Below are 24,344 nucleotides of genomic sequence, written 5' to 3' on the forward strand. Positions count from 1 at the left end.
AAAAATCACAGAATCACTGAATTGCTGAGGTTAGGCTACTCAGACTTCCTCTAGCAGCATCGTGCAAGGAGGGCAAAGTGCCAGACAGCAAGGTGCTTATGTCTCTTCCACTGCAAACCTTCATTCAGAGAGGGAGGCTGCGGCACCCATTGGGAGCTCAGCCTTACTGGAGACACTGTCCTCCAGCATACCAAGAAGCATGCTGGTCTCTTGGCAATATTCAGTGTATAAAGCCCAAACATATATTTGCACCTTGGGAATAGCAGACCTAATCTCTGCAAGTGGAATACTGGCTGTTCACACATAGTTTGAAAGAAATTGTTTTGGTTGAGGAAGAGTTTTTGAGGAGACCTGCACTGATGGAGATGCACCAACACTGTGCTTACACTACTGGGAAAGATCATAGCATCAAAGGGTAATTCACATGGGACTTCCAAGCTGAAAATGCCTTATTTCACAGAATCACAGACTCACAGAATTGTAAAGGTTGTTAGGGATCTCTGGAGATCGAGTCCAACCCCCCTGCTACAAGCAGTTTCCTCACTTGAAAGGTTGAGCAGGAAAGTTTCCAGGTGGGCCTTTAGTATCTCCAGAGAAGGAGACTCCACAACCTCCCTGGGCAGCCTGTTCCAGTGCTCTGTGAACCTCACTGTAAAGTTCTTACATGTGTTTGTGTGGAACTTCCTGTGTTCCAGTTTTTAGTCATTGTCCTTCGTCCTATTGCTGCACACCACTGAAAACAGCCTGGCCCTGTTGATTTGCCTCACACACTTTACATATTTATAAATGTTGATCAGATCACCTCTCAGTCTTCTCCAGGCTGGACAGATCCAGGTCTCTTTGTAAACACTCTGCTGAACTAGTTTAAAACTGCTTAGGCTGTGTCAGGGACCAAAGGCAGGGCTCCCAATAACCTTGCCCAGATTTCTAATGAACTGTTGGGTGAAGGTTATTCCTCCCAGAGCACTGGGATGAAGGGAAGCATGCAAGAGTAAGCTCTGACAATCATGCACTACAGATGGCATCTTCCCTAGGTGAGCATGGAGTAAAATGCTTCTCAACAGCATCAAGGCATCAAAACAAGCCCATCAAAAAGAGTCCAGTGGAGGGCAACAAAGATGGTACAGGGCCTGGAGCACCTTCCCTATGAGGAAAGACTGAGAGACCTGGTTCTGTTCAGCCTGGAGAAGACCGAGAGGGGATCTTATCAATGTTTACAAATATCTTAATTGTGGGAGACAGAGGGATTTGGCCAACCTCTTTTCAGTGGTTTGTGGGGATAGGACAATGGGCAATGGCCAAAAAAGTGGACCATAAGAAGTTCCACACCAACATGTGAAAGAATTTCTTCATGGTGAGGGTGACGGAGCACTGGGACAGGCTGCCCATAGAGGTTGTGGAGTCTCCTCTGGAGATAATCAAGGCCTGTCTGGACACCTACCTGGGCAAGATGCTCTAGGGAACCTGCTTTGGCAGGGGGGTTGGACCTGATGATCTCTTGAGGTTCCTTCCCACCTTTACAATTCTGTGATTCTGTGATTCTGTGAAACGTCACTCATTAAGTCCAACTGTCATAGCAAAGAAGAAAAGACTACACAATACCTGCTAAATATGATTCTGGAAATTGCATTACAATTTTCTGAGCAAGCTGCTTAGTTTTTTGTAAACTCAAACAACTATTGAATGACATTCACTTTCTTCACCAGTAAAAACTATGATCTTGAACAAAAATGCCAAGCAAAGATTTTTTCTGGCCACTGTGAAACTGTTATTGCAGTGTTTTTTAGATTGGATTTTTGAAAATTTTAACAAAGATTCTTGGATCTTTTTGTTTTGGTACAAATATCAGTGATTAATTGGGATAGGGTACAAGACTTCAGCTATCACATTATCTAGAATTTTATGTATTTCTCAGAACTTTACTGAACATCCTTCTCATCCTCTTTTCCACTATAATTATGTTTCATGAAAGAGCTTTTCAATTCTAAGGAGGGAAAAGACATTTTCCCTAATATTCATCTTCAGTCTTTGATGTGTCAACCATTAAAGCCCAGTGGACAAATGCAAAGCATTCAGGATAAGACAAAAACTAGAAACAGTCACTGTCCCTCAGAACTTGACTGTGTGGAAAATACAAAGCTTCTCTGATGAAGTAGGGTCACTGACATTTTTTTGTTTGTCTTTCAAGCAGTTATCAGCATGTCACACTTTCTTCCACTGCAAAGGCCTTTCAGTGTCTAGGGAAGAGTTTTACATACGTCTTTTGTCTATAATCTTCTTTACGTCTTCCGGTACACTATGCAGTTGGACACATTGTTTTGAAGTGGCTTGACAGATCTTTTTTTACATCATGATCCCTGTTGCTTGTTGGGCACTAAAACCTCCATCTGAGAATAACCTAGAGACTGTAGTTTCACATGGAAGATACATAAGGAACAGAACAAAGCTGCTGTGAGATTGGTAAGCTTTCCTATTCTTCCTACTAATGCTGTTGTCCCTGTTCCTTGCTGCAGCCCAGCTCCCTTGACCTGCTAGCTGCACTTCTTTTGCTGCAGCCCAGGATATGGTTGGCTTTCTGGGCTGCAAGCACACATTGCCAGCTCATGTCGAGCTTTTCATCTGCCTGTACCCCAAGTCCTTCTCCGTAGCGTTGCTCTCTATCTACTCATTGCCCAGTCTATATTCATGTTTGGGATTGCCCCAACACATGTGCACCTTGCACTTGATCTTGTTGAACCACAGTTTGTTTGCATGGGCCCACCTCTCAAGCCTGTTAAGGTGTCATCTGCAAACTTGCTGAAGGTGTACTCAATCCCATTGTTTGTGTTGCTGACAAAGATGTTAAATGGTACTGGTCCCAATACTGACCCCTGAGGGACACCACTTAACACTGGTCTCCATCTGTGTTCTAGCATGGTTTCCCTTACCTCCCCTATGCACCAGCAAGGTTGGCCTTTTTCAACACCCGGAAAAAACAGATAACAAGGTACCTTTGTGGTCTCCCACTCTGTGTCCTCTCTGACTAGAGCTCCTCTGGAAAGCAAGCAGCAATTTCCCAGTAGCCTCCAGCAAAAATGTGCTACTTGGTGCTGTGTTAGCTGTTCACCCATAGAAGTTATTTTTAAACCTATGGTCCCCTTCATCACTTCATATTTGCAGCTCTGTGGCTCTGTGTTTTTCTCCTTAATTACCCTCTTGGGCTGGAGAAGGCTTTTGCTCACTAAAAGTTCAGGACTACACAAGCCAAGAATAAATAACAGGCACTGATGAATGCAGAGGCAAGAAATAAAAGTGACGTACAGATTTTTCTGCTGCCTGCAATCCCAGTCTCACAAATTTCACAGCTTTTTTTTTTTTTTTTTTTTTTTTTCCCAGAAATTATGTCTGGAACACTACTTACAGTCCTGGGGGCTTATTCTCTATGTGTCTATCTCATATTAACTCATATTAAATAAATGTTAACTTCTGGCTTCTATCTCACCTCTGGAAACATAATTCACATTTTAATAATATCTTTGTGAAAATATGCATCTGTTCGCATGTTTTGAAGCTGCTTCCTGGTTATTTCAATCTTCAACAATGAAAAACCCAGGTCATTATGATTTTAGGGATTTATCTACATTATCTGCATCCTAATACATTTTATAATCCATTCCTGGGCTTTTTTTTTTTTTTTTTTGCATGTTTAGATGCATTTCCAGCTGAAACAAGTCTGTGCACTCAAGTAATAGTAACGGAAGCCTTAAAAATTAAAATCCCATTTTAAGCGCTAGAAATGCTAATAATGTCATGTATATCTAAGGCTACATGCTCTGTGGCTGCTTCTACACATGGCCCAAAATGTACCTGAGTAGTCCCACAAATGATCAGTAGGTGTTGCTGACTATGGATACTTGTGTGTTGTACACAATCCTGTAACATGTACAAATCTGTACTGCACAGGCATACAATGTCATGCTGTGCTGTACCTGATTCTTTACCTTTAAGAGCTCCTATCTGCTGACTATGACGGATAGTCCTGGAAGTATAAAATGACCCTTGAAATACTTTGTGCAGGAAAATGCTGCTGTCAATGGTGGTGTGGATATACTGACTTTAAGGGTGTTGTGGCTTAACTCTGGCAGGTAGCTTAGTACCACGCAGACACTCGCTTGTTCTCTCCAGGTGGGATGGGGGAGGGAAATGGAAATGCTAAAGTGTGAGAACTCATTGGTCGAGATTAAGGCAGTTTACTAGGTACGGCAGAAGCTGTGCATGCAAGCCAAGAAAAACAAGGAATGCATTGGAATTCAAGGAATGATGCTTCCCATCAGCAGGCAGGTGTCAGCCACTTCCAGGAAAGCAGAGCTCATCACATGCAATATTTTCTTGGGAAGACCAATGCCATCACTCTGAATGTGCCCCATTTCCTCCTTCTTTACCTCAGCTTTTATTGCTGATTGTGAACATCAAATGTATGGAATATCCCTTTGCCCAGTTTGTGTCACCTGTCCTGGCTGTGTCCCCTCCTGGCTTCTGGTGCATCCCTAGTCTCCTTGCTGGCAGGGCAGCATGAGAAGCTGAAAAGTCCTTGGCTTTGTGTGAGCACTGCTCTGCAACAAATAAAAACATCAGTGTGCTATCACTACTATTTTCATCAAAAGTCCAAAATACAGCGCTGTATGAACATCTATGAAACAAAACAAGACAAAAAAAAAAAAAAAAAAAAAAAAAAAAAACCACTCCATCCCAACCAAAGACATGCCAATGCTGTATTAATAGCAAGTTTCATGGCAAAATACACAGAACTACATAGCTCCTCCCTTTACTGGCAGCTGTGGAAGAACTATAGAAATGTAGGAAGACCTTCAGGATCCAAAATTCTAGGAAATCAAGGGCCAGAATTACAGCTCAAGTATAGCTAATGTGATGCCAAACTCTCACTTGAACAACCTTCCTGTATATAGTTCATTTCCCACTGTGAAGAGCAGACTGTGAGGAAAAGGCTTTGTTCACTTCTGGTGACGCAAGGAGTGGTGGTGTGTGTCATGTTTCATTACAGTGTGGTACAAGTGCAATGCTACTAGATGAAGGAGAATTTTGTGATAATGTGCTTCTCAGCACTATGTATCATTTCACACATAGGAGTTTGCAAGTGGTCTTGCCCATTTCTATAACAGTTCTTATGTACTGACAGCTTCAGGATAGCTGAGATTATTTCACATCGTGTTATTGCAAATATCAGTGAGAAAGTGCTGTGTAGATTGAGAGCAGCAAAAGGCTGTAATCTTCTTATCACGGGGTAGTGAGGCATTAACTCTTCAGCCATTGTACAGTCACTGAGCTCAACTGGGGTTATTCTGATGGTAAACTTAAGGGGATTTTCCTTCACAACAACAACAACAATAATAAATAATTTATGATATGTTCTCTTTTCCAATTAAGTTATTTGAGGTTGGTCTTGGCTGGATATTGAAATATTTGTGTTTGTAAGGTTAGGGCCACGTAACGAGGTGGAACTAGTCATTTAAGTAAACAAGGATGATCATTTTATAGAAACATTAGGGGAAGGAGCACTGCACCAAATCCATTTCATGCATTTTGGTGAAAATAACACATTAAATTTCCACAATGAAATGCAAAATTAGTCAAACAGTTAACAGAATGGAAAATAGCTATGATATGTAAACATATGTAAAAAACAGTATTTAAATTATTTTTTAGCATGGTGGTTTGAAGGCTAAATCTTCAATGCTAGATGAGACCCCAGGTTTTGTGGGTGAGCGTTGGTAGGCAACACCCCAATGCAGTGTGGTGTGTCAGTGAGCATCCCAAACCAGGGACCTTGTGTTTATTGCAGTATTGCATTGGTGTCCCAAAGCAGCCATGAAGACTGGTATTACTTTGGGAAGGGCTGTGGTTGGCAATAGGCAGCCCACCCAGCTCTGGAGCACAGAGTGACCTATGATTTGAGCCAGACACAAAACATCAATCTTCCACTAGGCAGACAAGGGCCAGCTAGCAAAGCTGTTATGAAATGCTACTCCTGACTTGCAGGAGACCTAGTGGTGTTCCCCAGGGTTCAGTACTGGGGCCAGTTCTCTTCAATATCTTTATCAATGAACTGGACAAGGGGATTGAGTGCACCCTCAGTAAATTTGAAGATGACAACAAGTTAGATGTGAGTGTTGATCTGCTTGAGGGTAGGAAGGCTCTGCAGAGGGATCTGGATAGGCTGGACTGATGGGCCAAGGCCAACTGTATGATGTTCAGCAAGGCTGGGTCCTGCACTTGGGGCACAACAACCCCATGCTATACTACAGGATGGGAGCAGAGTGGCTGGAAAGCTACCCACTGGAAAGGGACCTGGGGGTATGGATCAACAGCCAGCTGAATATGAGGCAGCAGTGTGCTCAGGTGGCCAAGAAGGCCAACAGCATCCCGTCTTGTATCAGAAATAGTGTGGCCAGCAGTGCGAGGGAAGTGCTCATCCCTCTGTACTTGGCTCTGGTGAGGCCACACCTCAAATCCTGTGTTCAGTTTTGACCCCTCACTACAAGAAGGACATCGAGGTGCTGGAGTGTGTCCAAAGAAGAGCAACAAAGCTGCTGAAGGGTCTAGAAAACAAATCTTATGAGGAGCAGGTGAGGGAGGTGGGACTGTGTAGCTTGGAGGAAAGAAGGCTTAGGGCAGACCTTACTGTACAATTACCTAAAGGAGGATTTTAGCGAGGTGGGGATCAGGCTCTTCTCCCAAGCACCAAGTGATAAGACAAGGGGAAATAGCCTTGACTTGCACCAGGGGAGGTTTTGGTTGGATATTAGGAGAAATTTATTTACTGAAAGGGTTGTGTGGCATTGGAATAGGCTGCCCAGAGAAGTGCTTGAGTTACCATCCCTGGAGGTCTTCAAGAATCTTCTAAGATGTAGAACTTAGTTGCATGGTTTAGTGGTGGACTTCTTAGTACTAGGTTGAAGGTTGGACTAGATAATCTTATAGGTCTTTTCCAACCTGAATGATTCTATGAAACACTGCTTCATCTCTGTCATTTGTGCTGACCACCAGAACATGTGACAAGATCAGCACCACATGGAGACCCCAGACCACTCAGAGCTTGTGTCCTGTGCACTGGGGAGACAGAAAAACACCTCAGCTTCACTCTCCTCCTGCTCTGTGCAGTCTGCTGTGGCTCTCTCCCAACTTGCTTCCTACTTGAAGGTAATGGGAAGTTGCTTTCATGTGTAACAGCCATGTGTCACTATCCTGACCCTGTATAAATGATCAGACACTCCTTAGTTTATGTAATATTAACCGAAAAGCACTCCGGAACATACTGCCTATGTAACCAGGGCAAAGTTGTGAAAAAGGTTATACACTTCTCATCTCAACGTATTAGTCAGGACATATTTCTCATAGCTACTTAGCCACAAATACCACTGCTATATTCCTCTTCAGCTCCAGAGCAGCTGGACACCGCAAGCATTTCAGCATGGACTGTACAGATGCAGGGACTGTATAGATGACTGTACAGACTGGGAATACTTAGGTATCTAAATGCCCACACATGGCAAGAGCAAAGGTGAAATAGGACAGTTGTTCTGGTGTTGCAGATGGAGAACGGAATGCTACTTGCACAAAGTAAAACTGGGACTGTGGAGGGGACAGAAAAAGACTGATGAAACCCTGCCCAGTGCCCAGAGACCAGACCATCTCTAACTGTTTTGTGCCTGGACTACAGCAGACATTTGTTACCAGTGCATGGTTTGATGCACAGGTATATCCCCACTTGGCCTATCTGCAAAGAAAACAACTGTGTGCTTTCTACTACTGAAGTGACTTCAGCATAGAACTTGTCAAGGAGGGAGGGGGTGGGGAGGGGGGGGGGAGGGAGGGAGTTGAACCCTAAAACTAAAAGGAGAGCTTAACTGTCCTGCTGATAATGTCCAGGGCTGATTCATCTCCCTTCTGTGTGTCCAGAAACGTGCATAAACTGTGCAAGGTACCGAAGGGGGAAGAACTGTATTTAGGAAATGGGTAATAGTAATTCCTATGTCAAGCTGGCTGCAAGTTCTGTGAGTACGTAGAGCTACATGCCATTGTACACTGCAGGTGCAGTTAGGATGCATGCATTTTTCAGAACATCTCTCTCTCCTGGCAATGACGGCGTAGTCATTCTCAAACATAGTTTATACATGGGGCCTGGGGCCTGCCAGCCTCCAGGGGAACCTGGTCCAGGCTGCCCTGCAGATGGCAGTCCTGCACTGTGACTGCCTGTCAGAGTCGTGTTCAAAACTCTGGCTTCATCGTACAGGGGATACTTGGCTTTTACCTTAATATTGCTGTGAAGCAGACTGTGTCCCAGAATTTTATGGATTCGTTAAAACATGCTCCAGAGAAGGAGATTCATAGCTTCTATTTAGTTTTGTAAAACAAATGCACAGATTTACTATGCTGCAGGGTCATTTGTTTCAAAGGTGTGTTGAGTAGATCATGAAGTATTCTCTGCTGCAGTGGCCTAGGTCACATTTCAGCCCTTGCTGACTAAAAGCTTTGCCTGTGGGTATTACACTCACACTTTCGCTTTGGTCTACGCAGTAAAGAGTAAAAAAGAAAAAAAAAAAAAAGAAAAAAAAATCAATTTTACAAAAAATAGATAGAACTTTCCCTCCATAATATTTGCCAAAATATTTTCCCATCAAATTCTCCTCAAAAATACCCCGTGGGGGAGAGGGACTGGACTGAGAATGGTGGAGATAGATGGGAAGGACAAAAGGCACCTTTGCAACACCAGTCTCCTTATCACACTGTCACTGTGCAGCACTGCCACTGCTGCTCACACTCCACGGGCCCTGTGCTGAGCTCACCAGGCCCCCCACACTGTGGCTCATCACACCAGTGCTGCCTGCACCTGCCTGCAGCAGCCTCTGGCCTTTTTGAGCTGGGACAGTGATGTCTGCATTGATGAGATGGCTGTTTATGGTCTGCTTTTAGTCTTTATGTGGCACCACATTTTTACATAGATCTGTGACTCTTCGCGTACAGAAAGTTGAAAAGCAAACACTTCCTGGACTGCTTTAGCAAGAGTAGAAACAGCAGGTCTAGGGCAGTAACTGCTCCTTTCTACTCAGTACTGCACACATCTAGTGTGTTGTTTCCAGTTCTGTTGCCCACAGTATAAGAAAGCTTTTAAGAAACTGGGAAGAGTGTAATAAAGGAGCTGTAAGGTGGTAGGGGCTTGAGCATATGATGTAAGACAGGCAGAGGGAGCTGGGCTTGACTACTTTGGTGATGAGAATATTATTAGGTAACCTAATAGTTGCCCTCAGATACTTGCAAGGGCCATTAAGATTGTATGATCCAGATGCCTGTCAGCACAATATAGATAAAAAGTAAACTTCCCCTTTCCTTGCCTCACTGTTTCCTTGTTTTCTGCTATCTTTCTGTACATTCCATTTGTCAAATTCTCATATTCACCTGTCATGGTTTTGGCTGGAGTAGAGCTAATTTTCTTTGTAGAGGTTCATACAGTGCTGTGTTTTGGACTTTTGATGAAAATAGTGGTGATAACACACTGATGTTTTTATTTGCTGCAGAGCAGTGCTCACACAAAGCCAAAGACTTTTCAGCTTCTCATGCTGCCCTGCCAGCAAGGAGACTGGGGATGCACCAGAAGCCAGGAGGGGACACAGCCAGGACAGGTGACACAAACTGGGCAAAGGGATATTCCCAGCAAGGGGTTTGTACTAGGTGATCTTCAGAGGTCCCTTCCAACCTCAGACATTCTGTGATTCTGTGTCTTTCTCTGACATATAGGTACTACAGAATAGGCAGCCATGAAATAGCTTGGGCCCTGACTCCAGATACTGTCAAATATACATGCATACTGTTAGAATATGATATAATAAAATGAAGGGATGTGTTATTTTCTTTCCTTCAGATTAATTAAAGAAAAAAATATGACCCTTTTTCTCACCAGTATCTTATTCCAAGTCTCAGAAAGAACCATCAAACATGATCTTAATATTTCATGAGCTGGCACATGCTAACTCTAGGCAATGCAAAATGTTTCCAAAACAACACTTGCGAAAAAATACAATTACAATTTAAAATGTGTTTGTTGACTATTCTGCTAGCCTGAAAAAGCAGGAAAGTGGATAAACTTTCTCAGATAAATGTGATTTTGTGCTAGGCTATACTTACAGAGTTTGGACTATGACAGTAACAAGTGTAGATTTCCATGTCAGCCACGTGTAAATGTGTTAATAGCTCATAGTGAGAGATTTTGATTTCTACACTTTGAATATGAATATTTAACAAAGGATTTTACTGATTAGTTACACTCTAGTATCAAGGATAGTCCTTCATTTATGGCCTGTGGGAATGTAAAGAAAAAAAAAAAAAAGGAGTTTGCATGATACTCTATAGTGCTCTAATTAATCATTTATTCACCATAGATTTTTCATTCTTTTTCTTATGATGAAACTGTTGTCAGGCAATGTAAACTTAGCCAGTATAATAATTCTTTGTTATTTCTGTGTATCTTCAGTACTTTTGCTTCCTTGTGAACAACTTATTGGAGGTACTCAAACTTCAGAATTTATGCTGTTAGAGCAGTGCTGTCAGGAATATGCAGTTGTTTTTATGCCTTGTCTGAATCTGAAGGGCATTCACAACATACATAGATATCAACGCATATAAACGGAATCCTAGGAATGTAGGCCTGAAATTCCACAAAAAGCTGTGCATGACCAGTAGCAAGGAAATTGCCTCCCCCTCTCCCCATGACAACCAGTTGGGATAAGCAATACTGAGAGTATGAGGTACTACTGAGGTTGACAAGCAAACAGAAGGTGGCCTTTAACTCCCTTAACCTAAGGTGTGCTTTCACATAGATATGTCCCACACAAAAGGTGGTTTAGCAGGCAGTCACTCTAAAAAGATGCACATGCCAAAAGTGCAATCACAATTGCCATATGCTTCAAATATGTACACACCCAGTGGACAGTTAGCAAACACTTTGTATTCTCTAGAGGAGCTTGTGGTGAATACAAAGAAACTGGAGTTAATAACATTGGATTCCATTTATAAGTAAATCTGAGATTCCAGCATGGGTTATACTTTGTCCTGCAATACATCAATGATATGCTACCTGACAAAACTGCCCAATTAAAGGGAATGAGTTTAATGCAGGTGTGGTGTCAAGCGTATGGCTAAGATCAAGAGATTTTTGCTGCAAAGGCAGATCATTAAGAAAAGTTATTTGCAGGAGTATACTTTTTAGGCACTTTATTAAAGATACCAAAACCCAAAATTCAGAGTGGATGACTTAGTCATACTGTTTATGTTTTAGTATAGGGCCTGGAAACTGCCTTGGAAATGGGACTCATGTACTAGAGTTCTCAAGATAGAGAACAAGAGTTATTTGTGTTGTATGATTCTTTGTCGTCTCTTATCTTCACTAAAGGAAAGTCAAGAAGTCTCCAAATAACTTGTAAACTGCTCACTGGCACATTCTGTAAGTTTGATGATTGGTAACATATGCAGAGAATTGATTTTTATGAAAGGTAACAATTAGAACTTTTGAGTGGAGGTCATCACAGTCTTTCATAACATCATCTCTCATCCAGAAATTTTTTTTCTTCTTTTTCTTTTACAATCCTTTCAGTTAATAAACTCCTGATACTATACGACAACAAGAATTATTCTCCTCCCTGTACAAGAGTATGAGTCTTACAAACATTCCCTGCTGGATGGGAAGGGAAAATATCTGGGAATATTTTCTAGGGCAACTGTCTAGTAAGAATTGTGGTGATCCTAAAAATAAAAAGGTTCTTCTGACTAACCTTTAATTTTGTGTCAATTCATGTCACTTCATTAAAAATCATCTTTGAGACTTCTATTTTGATTCTCTTAAGGCAAAACATATGAAACAGAAGACACTAATCAGATCTTTAAACAGAATTGAGAGCAGAAATGCTTGATGTGTGTAAAATTAAGTAATTCAAAACAAAGATGACCTCAGGAAGGTATTTCATATTTCCACAACAATCATTCTGTCCTGGTTTCAGTTAGAACAGAATTAATTTTCTTCCTAGTAGCTGGTGGAATGCTGTGTTTTGGCTTGGGATGAGAAGAGTGCTGATAACACCCCGATGTTTTAATTGTTGCAGAGCAGTGCTTATACCAAGCCAAGGACATCTCAGCCTTTTGCTCTGTCCTGCCAACAGGCAGGCTGGGGGTGCAGTAAGAGCTGGGAGGGGACAGACCCAGGACAGGTGACCCAAACTAGCCAAAGGGGTATTCCATAGCATCTGGGGTCATGCTAAACAATATATAGGGGTGGCTAGCCGGGGGAGGGGGCTGGACTGCTCGGGGTTAGGCTGGGCATCGGTCAGCGGGTGGTGAGCAATTGCATTGTGCATCACTTGTTTGTACATATTATTATTACTTTCCTATTATCACCATTGTAACATTATTGTTATTATTGTTATTATTATTTTCCTGTCTTATTAAACTGTCTTTATCTCAACTCACGGGCTTCACTTTCCATTTCTCTCCCCCGTCCCAGAGAGGGAGGGGGGAGGGTGAGCGAACGGCTGCGTGGTATTTAGCTGCCAGCCGGGTTAAACCACGACAATTCTAACAAAACACTACTGGCAAGTTAATGGGAGTTTCAGACTGTATATTATGTGCATTGACATATGTCAAATCTATATGCACTAAACACCAAAAGCTACAACTAAGATGGTAATACTAATATACTGCGTATGGTAAATATACCTTTTCTAACTGGTTAAATAGAATCTAGATTAGGTTTTCCCATGTAATGGACCTGGGCTCCTGCTCTATTCTGCCAATAGATTTCATTGGCCAAAATGTGTTTAAATTATTCAGAGCTGATTTAATTCTGAGATGAATTTATTTAAAAATACCACAGATTTTCAATATTATTTTCAAGAATTTACTAACAAATGGGGATTTTTACAAGTGAAAACATTTTAGGGTTATATGTTGTAATGTTTTGTAAACTTTGAGAATCAAGTTCAGGCCCGGTGTAAATGTCAAAATTGCATTGATTTTGTGTTTAAAAAGAAAATATTTTTACTAATGATTTTACAAGCCCTATATTAGGCAGAAATTTCTTATGAACCTTTTGAATTGAAATATTACATAAATACCATGACTCCTTTCTATAGTGTAGGAGAGAGGTTGCACTCAGTTCTCCAGAGAAACCGTAGAAAGGCTGGCCTATAAGGAAAACAAGTTACATGATTTAAAAAAACTCTGCTGTTGAATGAGACAAAAGGAACTGCACAAGGTAGCAAATGGGTTGTCTCTGTCTAAATTCTTGTAGCCACAGTAAGAATGATGAGCTGTTCACAGTAAACTTCTCGACTGTACCTGAAATGAAAGCTTTTAATAACATCTGGAAGCTCTCATCTCCATAGTCTGCTAATTGGAGAAACAAGAGAAAACTAGCAAGCAACTGTACTTAAAATGTACTGCAAACAGGACTTTACAATTGGTAGGAATTAACAAAACAGCTTTAAAGATAATTCAGGATAATATAATACTTCCTTGTCAAGGACAACACAAACCTGGAAACTAAGTGTGGCAGAAGAATGAGATATGCCTACCTACAGTTCCTACCACAAAAACGTATTTAACAATTAAAAAATATATATTTAAAAAATGTTTAGGCTTATTTACAGAGCCTATATCTTTTCCTAGAAAGAGAGACTTAATCTGGTTACTAGTTAAATTATTTGCTATGTTGTAGTGGGTTAACGTGGCAAGGTTTTGGTAGCAGGGGGCCATGGGGGTGGTTTCTGTGAGAAGGATCTAGAAGCTGCCCCATGTTTGGGAAGGGCCCCATTGTTTTCCAGAGCTGAGCCAGTAAGCGATGTTGTTTTGCGCCTCTGTGAGAACATATTTAAGACTGGGAAAAAAAAAACGCTGTGCCACACAGCAGCTGGGAGAGTGAGAGGAGTGAGGAACGGCCTTGCAGGTGCCAAGGTCAGTGAAGAAGGAGGGGGAGAGGTGCTCCAGGCGCCGGAGCAGAAGTCCCCTGCGGCCTGTGGTGAGGACCATGGTGAAGCAGGATGTCCCCCTGCAGCCCATGGAGTACCACGGTGGAGCAGGGTTCCACGCTGCAGCCCGTGGAGGAGACCACGGTGGAGCAGGTGGCCCTGCACCGACGGAGGCTGCCGCCTGTGGAAGACCCCTGCCGGAGCAGATTCCGGGCCGGACCTGTAGCCCGTGGAGAGGAGCCCACGCAGGAGCAGGTGACCCGGCAGGAGCTGCTGCCCGTAGGGGAGCCAGGTTGGAGCAGTTTGCTCCTGAGGGATGGACCCCGTGGTACGGACCCATATCTGGAGCAGTTCTGGAAGAGCTGCTGCCTGTGGGAAGCCCACGCCGGATCAGTTCATCAAGGACTGCATCCTGTGGGTGGGACCCCACAGCACAGGGGACGAGAGTGACCAAGAAGGAGCGGCAGAGAAGAAGCGCTGTAGACTGACCATAACCCCCATTCCCCCGTTCCCCTGCGCTGCTCGGGGGGAGGAGGTGGAAGAGGGTGGATGGGGGGGAAGGTGCTTTTGGTTTCTTTCCTTTGTTTCTCACTTCTCTAGCTTGTTAGCAATGAGCAATAAATCTTACTATCTTCTTATGCTGAGTCTGTTTTGCCCGTTACAATAATTATTGCGTGATTTTCTTGTCCTTATCTCAACCCTTGAGCCCTTTTCACATATTTTCTCCCCATTCCTCTTTGAGGAGGGGGAGTGAGAGAGCGGCTGTGGTGGAGCTTGGCTGCCCACTCAAGCGGAACCACGACATATGTGTCAGTTACAGCTGACCACAAGCTTTCTGCATCCTTAGGGCACCTATGTACACTATTAAGGAATCACATTCTCGTTTTGGAGATTAAGATGCAATGAGCAAGATTGAAAAACACCTTGGTGCTTTAATGAGACATTGTTTTCTTTTCTCAAAGGGATCAACCTATGAGATGTTTTTGGACACATCTGACATGCTAACCAAGAAATGAATCAGAATCAGAATCAGAATCAGAATTTCTAGGTTGGAAGAGACCTCAAGATCATCGAGTCCAACCTCTGACCTAACACTAACAGTCCCCACTAAACCATATCCCTAAGCTCTACGTCTAAACGTCTTTTAAAGACTTCCAGGGATGGTGACTCCACCACTTCCCTGGGCAGCCTGTTCCAATGTCTTAACAACCCTTTCGGTAAAGAAGTTCTTCCTAAGATCCAACCTAAAACTCCCCTGGCTCAACTTAAGCCCATTCCCCCTCATCCTGTCACCAGGCACATGGGAGAACAGACCAACCCCCACCTCACTACAGCCTCCTTTAAGGTATCTGTAGAGAGTGATAAGGTTGCCCCTGAGCCTCCTTTTCTCCAGGCTGAACAAGCCCAGCTCCCTCAGCCGCTCCTCGTAGGACTTGTTCTCTAGGCCCCTCACCAGCTTCGTCGCCCTTCTCTGGACCCGCTCAAGCACCTCGATGTCCTTCTTGTAGCGAGGGGCCCAAAACTGAACACAGTACTCGAGGTGCGGCCTCACCAGAGCCGAGTACAGGGGGACGATCACCTCCCTAGCCCTGCTGGCCACACTGTTTCTTATGCAAGCCAGGATGCTGTTGGTCTTCTTGGCCACCTGAGCACACTGCTGGCTCATACTCAGCCGACTATCAACCATCACTCCTAGTTCCTTCTCTGCCTGGCAGCTCTCCAACCACTCATCTCCCATCCTGTAGCTCTGCTTGGGGTTATTGCACCCCAGGTGCAGGACCCGGCATTTGGCCTTGTTGAACTTCATGCAGTTGGCCTCAGCCCATCAGTGCAGCCTATCCAGATCCTCCTGCAGAGCCTTCCTACCCTCAAGCAGATCGACACATGCGCATAGCTTGGTGTCATCTGCAAACTTACTGAGGGTGCACTCGATGCCCTCGTCCAGATCATCGATGAAGATATTAAAGAGGACCGGCCCCAGCACCGAGCCCTGGGGATCGCCACTAGTGAGATGCAAGGTCTAACACTATCGGCTTTAGAAAAATGGGACTGAAAATTTAACTTCTTCTGAAGCACCTCTGCATCCTAGCCACCAAAAGTAGAACATTATGAGAACCTTCTCATTATCACAGTTATATCAAAAATATAGAAAATATCAAAAATAAGGTGTATTGCAATTTATTTCTGAAGTGTTGTTTTATATTGTATAAATATATGTTATAAATTTTACAAACTTGTTATTTCCCAGTACAAAAAAGACAGGGATCTCCTGGAAAGAGTCCTACGGACGACCACAAAGATGATACGGGACCTGGAGCACCTTCCCTATGAAGAAAGACTGAGAGACCTGGGTCTGTTCAGCCTTCATAAAAGGAGACTGAGAGGGAATCTTATCAATGTTTACAAATACCTCTTTGCAGTGATTTGCGGGGACAGGACAAGGGGCAATGGCCAAAAAACGGAGCACAGGAAGTTCCACACCAACATGCGAAAGAACTTCTTCATGGTGAGGGTGACGGAGCACTGGGACAGGCTGCCCAGGGAGGTTGTGGAGTTTCCTTCTCTGGAGATATTCAAGGCCTGCCTGGACACCTACCTGGGCAAGATGCTCTAGGGAACCTGCTTTGGCAGGGGGGTTGGACCCAATGATCTCTTGAGGTCCCTTCCAACTCCTACAATTCTGTGATTCTGTGTGATTCTGTGATGATTTTTCATGAGGGTGGTGTGACATTAGAACTTGTTGCCCAGATAAGTTGTGGATGCCTGATCACTGGAAGTGTTCAAAGTTGGGTTAGACCAGGGCTTTGAGCAGAGAACAAGACAAAGTTTGTTCAACTGTTCTGCTGAAACAGCTGTCTATCCTGCCAGTTGGTTGCCTTGCCGGTTCCTTGTTCTCTTCTACTGATTTCTGTGTTTCTATCACTTGTTTTATACCAGGGAATGTACCCCACAAACCTAAAAATGCCTTATCCTTTTTGGACAGTACCTAATACAGTGAAAAGCCATTCGACCACAGGAAATTCAAGAACTGCTCTATAGCTTTTTTTTTTTTTCCACTGTAAAATGTTTTTTCTTCCAAGAGCAGATTTCATTGACTCTGGAAAACACCACCCTGGGAATTTCCATTCCAAAAAGTTAGTTGTCCCATTGGTGTTGCCTCTAGCTTAGGAAGCAACTTTCAAAAACAATATATTGCTACTTAATGGTAAGACAACCTTTTAACATATACTTTAAACAAGAATATGTGTTTACTGCAATAGGAATAACTTTGTGCTTACTGAAGCTGTTTTTAAAAGCATTTGTTTTCCTTGCAGCTTGTATCAGTACATGAGCAGAATCCCTCAGGGCATCACAAATATTATTGTGTCCCTAGGTATTGAATCTTACATTTAGACCTACAAGTTATCTGAAGGATGTCTAAAATTATGTGTGGGCAGAGAGCTCCTTTCAGATGCTGCATCTGAGAAGACTGATTTGTTTGTTTATTTTAGAAAATGCTTAAAATGTTTTTGTGCCTTTGGAAGAAAAAATATATATATATATGTATTGTCTTTCTTGTTTTTGCATTTGTCAGCAGTTATTAATAATTAATACAAGCACAAGGAAGAAACCTGTTCCCCTACAGCCACTCATTGCAAAGTCCAGATTCTTTTCCTGAATGTTCTCCAAGAGTGGCTCATTCTGCAATACATTTCTGGGCATGCTGTAGAAACCAGGTTGTTGTAACCAAACTTTGAAAACACATGGAGCAGATACCTTTCTTGTCTCTAGCCTCAGATCCTAAAGTATCTACTAAATTCCAGGAAAAACTTACTTTAAAAATATACAGAAAATGCATGCTAAAACAACAACAACAACAAAGGCACAATTAACTCATTTTTATATTTTCTTTGACAAAAGTAAAACTAAATGAACTAAAATAAAACAACATAAGGCATTTTTAGGTTTGTGGGGTACATTCTCTGGTATAAAACAAGTGATAGAAACACAGAAATCAGTAGAAGAGAACAAGGAACCAGCAAGGCAACCAATTGGCAGGATAGACAGCTGTTTCAGCAGAACAGTTGAACAAACTTTGTCTTGTTCTCTGTAAGCATTGCAGAAAACCAATTTTGGAGCAACTGTAAGATAACTGCTGAAGGGTTGACCTACACAAAGGCAAAAGCAAAACTGGAAGTTCTTTTTGAACAAGTGTCATAGAGGTATAGTTGAATGCGCATTATTTTTATCTATGTTTTTATTCATCAAGCACGGCATCGCTAGTAGGTCAAGGGAGGTGATTGTCCTGCTCTACTCTGCGCTGGTGCGGCCTCACCTCGAGTACTGTGTGCAGTTCTGGGCACCACAGTATAAAAAGGACATGAAACTGTTGGAAAGTGTCCAGAGGAGGGCTACGAAGATGGTGAAAGGCCTGGAGGGGAAGATGCATGAAGAACGGCTGAGGTCACTGGGCCTGTTCAGCCTGGAGAAGAGGAGGCTGAGGGGAGACCTCATCACAGTCTACAACTTCCTCGTAAGGGGGTGTCGAGAGGCAGGAGACCTTTTCTCCATTAACACCAGTGACAAGACCCGCGGGAACGGGGTTAAGCTGAGGCAGGGGAAATTTAGGCTTGACAACAGGAGGGGGTTCTTCACAGAGAGGGTGGTTGCACACTGGAACAGGCTCCCCAGGGAAGTGGTCACTGCACCGAGCCTGTCTGAATTTAAGAAGAGATTGGACTGTGCACTTAGTCACATGGTCTGAACTTTTGGGTAGACCTGTGCGGTGTCAAGAGTTGGACTTGATGATCCTTAGGGGTCCCTTCCAACTCAGGATATTCTATGATTCTATGATTCTATGATTTTACACTGAAGAATGGATGACCCATGATTCTTCAAAATATTTAAAGACCACAGGTAATTTTGGGAAGACAAAAATCCATCAAATAGTAAACTTGTCATCTTGTACTGTTCCATAGCTACTAGCTGTAGTGATATTTTTTCTTTACACTAGCATAGCAAAGACCAAGAAATTAAGAGGTTTCTCCTTGGAAGGTGACATTTATGAATAGCTTGGGGAAAAAAAAATGAACAAAGAAAAGTACACATTTTTGTTAGGACTGAAATAGTGGTCAATTGCATTGTTGTTGTAGCAAAGTAAACATTGAAAAAATGTGTAATAAACTAAACTAGATAGTATTAATGAGACAGAGCAGTACTGTCAGCAGCAGACCTATTGCTAGCATAATTGCAAAGAGAACCTAAGTTTTGACTCTAAGTAAAGGCAAATAATAATTATTTTCTTAATTAATATAAGCAATTAAGCTCTTCCTTGTAGAACAATCTTTGATTGAAAATTGTATCTTAAAAAATATTGAATTCCCAGTAGCGTACCCTTACAAAGTTAATCCACCTGCATTTGAATTAACTTTCTGAAAGTAACTTCATACTCTCCAGGTATCAGAGATTTAGTGAAATGCTAAATAAACCCCAAACTCTCTCGGCCTCCTTAGGGTAAAATAATCTAAACAAACTAAACTTTGAGCAGCTAAATGCTGATGCACAGGTATATACTGTAACAAAACTACTGCACTGACAAAAGTATTAATTTCCAAAGAAGAATTAACAGAGACTACATTGACTTACATATTACCACATTCAAAATAAAATTTAAACAATCTGTTAGGAATTTGGGAAGTTATAAAACATGAAAAATGTTACTGCATTTCTCAGGGATATATATGTATTTCTAACAGACAGAAAATCCATTAGAACAGCCTAAGGCAATCAGTAATTGAATGAACTCTACAGCAGATGGGAGCAATAGCAAATGGCATTTCAATAGTTAACTTTTTTTTTATATGTGAACTTTGCCAAATTTGAAGGGTCAGTATAGCACTGTAGAGGGCAAACACAGGTACAAGAGGTGGGGGACAACTGTGGACAAGGGCAGGTAACAGTCAGGTTATGGTCTTAAATGCTGCAGTTCTCAGTCAGTGGACTTACCTTCTGAGCTTCTTCTCTGTGTTGCAAGTTGCACAAAATGCCGGGGAACTTTAGAACAACAGATGGACAGGTGAAGACTCTGTGGAAGGAACAGTTTAATTCTCAAACCTTGTAATTCATACCCATCATACTCACCATTTCTAGATTCTTTATACTTTCTATAAATTTGTACATTGCCTCATATAAGCCATAATCTGCAGATGAATATAAATATATATGTAACCTATATCTGGAGTTTAAAGTTCAATTAGCATTATATTAAGGCTCCTTTTTATTTTATTTTATTTTATTTTATTTTATTTTATTTTATTTTATTTTATTTTATTTTATTTTATTTTATTTTATTTTAAATTACACATAAATTATCTTTGAAATTTTCTAGTATATTAAAATGCCTTTGACCAGTGCTGTTATTTTGCCATGTGTTTACATTTAACTAGTGAGCTGAAATTTTCAGGATGAGCTTTGATGAGCCAGAAATATACCTTGGAGGAACAGACTAGGTTAGTAAAGTGAGATAGATCATGGCAAGACAGTGCTGCACAAATGCACTCTGTCAAACCCAGTGGATGAGCTAGCTCTCTGTTTTTCTTAATTGCAAACATGTTGTAATGAACTGCTGTGAGGAGGGAAGGTGGACACCGTATGCAGTTAAATCCTCAGTAGAAAAAATACACAAGTATAAAAATGGCTTCTATGCAAGTAGAAGAATGTTTCTCCTGCTGAAAGGAGCTCGTTTTTGTGATACGGGCAGTAAGCAGTTGCAGGGCTGCATAGTGATCCATAGCCAACAAAACTGAGATATGAGCACTTAATATAAACTATGACCCTGACTGATGAACTCACAATGATGTGAGTTTATTTATTTATTAATTTTGTGGGATACCTTTTCCAGCATTTCAGTCCTCACAGAAATGCTGTTTATCTGTAATGTCACCAAAATCCGCCAGGAGATGAAGCCTGGATATTGACACATATTGGTGCAGTCTTTGTGACCTTCATGTTTTTACAGGATAAAAGCAAAAAGAGCTATTTTAAATAAAACTACTTTTTTTTTTTTTTTCTTTAATGGGGAAAAAACAAAACAAACAAAAAAAACCAAAAAAAAACCACTTTGTTTTGACAAAATGGGCACTTTCCACTGGAATCCTGATAGATGAAAAATGCCTGTCTTGCCATGATATAATCATCATATAGCTTGGGTTAGAAGGAACCTTAGACTATCTAGTCCTAACCCCCCTGCCATTAGTAGGGACACCTCTCACTAGACCAGGTTGCTCAAAGCCCCATCCAGCCTGGCCTTGAACACTTCCAGGGATGGGGCATCCAGAGCTTCTCTGGGCAAACCTATATCTGCAGCATCAGAACTATTATATAATTCATACGCTTTGTAACATTTAATGTGAACTATTGAAAAAAAAAAAAAAAAGAGGAAAGGATGTTTTGCAATGTACAATTCTTTCTGAGAAAGGAGATGCTGAAATTACTCTGTGGGAAGGAGCATCTGAATGCTTCTGGGAGCCCAGAACTGGACACAGTACTCCAGGTGAGGCCTGACCAGGGCAGAGTAGAGGGGGAGGATCACCTCCCTTGACCTGCTGGCCACACTCCTTTTCATGCACGCCAGGATCCCATTGGCCCTCTTGGCCACGAGGGCACACTGCTGGCTCATGATCAACCTGTTACCCACCAGGACCCCCCCAGGTCCTTCTCCTCAGGGCTCTTGTCCAGCAGGTCATCCCCCAGCCTGTACTGATGGAATGATAAGGTTGAGTCCCTATGGGTTAGGATTGGTGGGAAGGCCAACAAGGCAAGCATCATGGTGGGGGTCTGTTACAGACTGCCGAATCAGGATGAGGAGACAGATGAGGAGCTCTACAGGCAGTTGGCAAAAGTTGCAAAATCGTCAGCTCTTGTCCTTGTGGGGGACTTCCCAGACATATCCTGGAAATGCAATACAGCTCAGAGGAAGCAGTCTAGGAGGTTTCTGGAGAATGTGAAAGATAGTTTCCTAATGCAGCTGGTTAGTGAGCCTTCCAGGGGAGATGCCCCACTGGACCTTCTGTTCACAAACAGAGAAGGACTGGTGGGAGACGTAGTGGTCGAGAGCTGTCTTGGACAGAAGTGACCATGAAATGGTAGAGTTCTCTATTCTTGGTGGAGTCAGGAGAGGGACCAGTAAAACTGCTGTCTTTGACTTCTGGAGGGCAGACTTTGAGCTGCTCAGGGCATTAGGTGGCAGAGTCCCTTGGGAGGCAGTTCTGAAGGGCAGAGGAGTCCAGGAAGCCTAGGCACTCCTCAAGAAGGAAATCTTAATGGCTCTGGAGTGGTCTGTCCCCACGTGCCCAAAGATGAGCCGGCATGGAAGAAGACCAACCTGGCTGAACGGAGAGTTGTGGCTAGAGCTTAGGAAAAAAAAAAGAGGGTTTATGATCTTTGGAAAAGAGGGCAGGCCACTCAGAAGGATTATAAGGATGTTGTAAGGATGTATAGTGACAAAATTAGAAAGGCCAAAGTTCAACTGGAGCTCAATTTGGCTACTGCTGTTAAAGACAACAGAAAATGTTTTTATAAATACATTAACACTAAAAGGAGAACTAAGGAGAATCTCCACCCTTTACTGGATGTGGGGGGAAACTTAGTAACGAGAGATGAGGAAAAGGCTGAGGTGCTTAATGCCTTCTTTGCCTCAGTCTTTAGTGGCAAAAGCAGTTGCTCTCTAGATAGCCAGTACCCTGAGCTGGTGGAAGGGGATGGGGAGCAGGATGTGGCCCTCACAATCCATGAGGAAATGGCTGGCAACCTGCTACAGCACTTAGATGTACGCAAGTTGATGGGGCCGGATGGGATCCACCCAAAGGTGCTGAGAGAACTGGCAGAAGAACTGGCCAAGCCGCTTTCCATCATTTATCAGCAGTCCTGGCTATCAGGGGAGGTCCCAGTAGATTGTCAGCTAGTAAATGTGATGCCCATCTACAAGAAGGGCCAGAAGGTCGACCTGGGAAACTATAGGCCTGTTAGTTTGACCTCAGTGCCAGAGAAGCTCATGGAGCAGATTATCTTGAGTGTCATCACATGGCACTTACATGGCAACCAGGCGATCAGGCCCAGTCAGCATGGGTTTATGAAAGGCAGGTCCTGCTTGATGAACCTGATCTCCTTCTATGACAAAGCAACATGCTTGGTGGACGAGGGAAAGGCTGTGGATGCGGTCTACCTTGACTTCAGGAAGGCTTTTGACACTGTTTCCAACACCATTCTCCTCAAGAAACTGTCTGCTCTTGGCTTGAACTGGTGTACACTTCATTGGGTTAGAAACTGGCTGGGTAGCCGGGCCCAAAGAGTTGTGGTGAATGGAGTCAAATCCAGCTGGAGGCCGGACACTAGTGGTGTCCCCCAGGGCTCGGTACTGGGGCCAGTTCTCTTTAATATCTTTATCGATGATCTGGATGAGGGGATCGAGTGCACCCTCAGTATATTTGCAGACGACACCAAGTTATGTGCATGTGTCCATCTGCTCGAGGGTAGGAAGGCTCTGCAGGAGGATCTGGATAGGCCAGACCGATGGACTGAGGCCGACTGTATGAGGTTCCACAAGGCCAAGTGCCGGGTCCTACACCTGGGGTGCAACAACCCCAAGCAGAACTTCTTTACTGAAAGCATTGTTAGGCATTGGAATAGGCTGCCCAGGGAAGTGGCTGGGCAGTCACCATCCCTGGAGGTCTTTAAAAGACATTTAGATGTAGAGCTTAGTGATACGGTTTAGTGCAGGACTTATTAGTGTTAGGTCAGAGGTTGGACTAGATGATCTTGGAGGTCTCTTCCAACCTAGATGATTCTGTGATTCTGTTTGGTGGGTCAAGCACATCACAGCCTATTTACAGTGACAAAATATCTGATAGACAATTCTTCAGAGTGATCTCCAGTACCAGTTATTTCCAGTACCAGTTATTTCTGAGCTATGTAAAAGAACCTGAGAGAACAGCAGGATCACAGGATCTGAAATACACAACACTTTGCTGTTTGTATATCATGTATTTTTACTTAATTTTTCTGTGATCCTTCATTTATATATATATATATATTAAGGTATCAGAGTTTAAATGTGTTCTGAAACATTAAATATGGAAACACTGCCCCAAGAAGAAGATTTTTGTGGATTATCATGAAGATGTCTTCTTGTTTTGAAAGGAGGGAAAAAAATGACTGGAGTCCCATAGAATAATTCCATCATAGTAGTAACAGGAGAGGACAATTAAAAGCATTTTAAAGCCCTCATGAAGTTCCCTCATGAACTTTGCTTAGAATTTGAAATGGGACACATTCTGACATACAGTTTTGACAGTATTG

The sequence above is a fragment of the Aythya fuligula genome, chromosome 5 (assembly GCF_009819795.1).
Source record: "Aythya fuligula isolate bAytFul2 chromosome 5, bAytFul2.pri, whole genome shotgun sequence".
NCBI classification, from domain to species: Eukaryota; Metazoa; Chordata; class Aves; order Anseriformes; family Anatidae; genus Aythya; species Aythya fuligula.